Source organism: Chanodichthys erythropterus, chromosome 5, assembly GCF_024489055.1.
Source record: "Chanodichthys erythropterus isolate Z2021 chromosome 5, ASM2448905v1, whole genome shotgun sequence".
Taxonomy (NCBI): domain Eukaryota; kingdom Metazoa; phylum Chordata; class Actinopteri; order Cypriniformes; family Xenocyprididae; genus Chanodichthys; species Chanodichthys erythropterus.
In genome coordinates, this window is record NC_090225.1 from 37,782,319 (window position 1) to 37,784,392 (window position 2,074).

The window sequence follows — 2,074 nt, forward strand, 5'->3', positions numbered from 1 at the left end:
TAGCAGATTATCATCACTCAATGGCTGGCTGTCTAAGTGGTGTCCGCAGAATAATATAGGTTTCATAGACAATTGGAAAAATTTTTGGGGCAGACCTGATATTCTGCCCTGGCGATGGTGTTCTAAACCAAGCGTTGACAGATAGCTAACAGAAATAAAGCTCCATCACACGTTCTTCATTGTGCTTATGTGATGCACACTTTACTTTACTGTAAAACTGAAAGAAACAAAATATACAAATTACAAAATGATTTACAAAATAGCATGGATATTTTTCACATTCACAAACATCCATTTACAGAATCAAACAACTAAACAACTGATTTATGTTAACAGCATGTGCTTGAAGAAAAATATGACTATGCATCGTCATTAGCATATTAGCCGTCAGATCGCGCTATTTTTCAGAATCAAACATCGATCTTGAAACATCTTAATAGCTTAATATCTTAACCAGCTTTTAATTAAACTAACACAACATTATTGCAGTTATTTTCAATATGAAATCTATAACTTACGGTCGTATCTACTCCAAGGTTTAGACAGCAAACAATGACGTGCATCCAGAACGCAGATCACAGAAAACGAGTCTCTTCTTCTACTGTTTTACGTGCTTCCTGTTGTGGTGTATTGCATAGTGTAATAACATTTTTCACCACAAGGTGTCACTCACAAACTACTTATACAAATCAAAATACAGCCTCCAAAGATAAACTAATACTGCACAGAACACTCCCCGCCTGGTATAACTTATGTTATACCACTATGCATTCCGATTACCTGATAAAAGTAAATAACAACATCACAAATAGGTCTTAAGTATTCTCTAACAACCCCCTGCTTAGCAGTCACAATAACCTTACGAATTTTCCCATCAGATGAGGTTATAGTCTTTGCTATGAGACCAATTGGCCACTCACTGCGCTTAGCTTCCCCATCCTTCAACAGAACAACGTCTCCTTCCTGAATACTATCTCTCTCCTCTGTCCATTTTCTTCTGGGTTGTAAGGTAGACAAGTACTCCTGCTTCCATCGCTTCCAGAATGAATCTGCCAACATCTGGACTTGACGCCACTGATTTTTGTGCAGGTGACCTAACTCAAAATTTCCTGGAGGAGCTGGAGCAACACACGCCTTCTGAGTTAACCCTCTGGAGTCTGAGGCTGATTTGGGGCCTGAAGAAGTTTTGACATGCCCTGACATTTGTGCTTTTTTCAGTTGTTCATAAACCTATTAATGGAAAAAGTGTCATTACACTGTATTCAGCATAAACTAGGTTACCATAATATGTGAGGAACATGTATGTACATGTATGTGTTTTTGAAGGAATAACATTTATGCGTGGTTATTGAAAAAACAAAAAACTTAAGTCACTGAAATAAGGGCAAAAAAGTATAGTAAATCTGTGTTTACAAGACTTCTGGGTATTGGAGGTTGTAAACTAGAGTTTTTGCTTCAAAATTATGTAAAAATTATGCTGCCTACTCCTTCATATAAAACAATATATTGATTTAGTTTTTGTAAGACACTCTTTGCCAAGAAACACAGTATGCGAGGAGGCGTGAATCACCACTGAAAATGGGCCATTCTCACCTGAGAAGACAAAAGAATTGGATAGTAATGAGCTGAAATGACTTGCATATTAATGAGGCATTTCAGTCAGGTAGGCTGTGAAAAAAACCTTCTGTGATGTCTCAAGCTCATTATGATATATGAAACATACAGAAAAATATTATTACAATATAAAATAATGGTTTTATATTATACTTTAAAATATAATGTATTTCTGTGATGCAAAGAGTCTGAATATAGGCTTTTAGTTTAAAACCATGCACATTTGGAGAAATATTGGATTCTCATATGCTTGTCAATTTTCTATACACAGGAGATATATATATTTAATATTCACTGTCATTACTATGAGCGCTGGTGTTTTCAATTCATCCTTGAAGTCGGAGGGCGCTCTGTGCATTTTTAGTCCACAAATTCATCTAAAAGAAGAAGAGGCTATTCCATGAATGGAGTTTCCAATTCATACAGCAGCAGGAGGGCGCTAAAGAAACAAAAACTCATC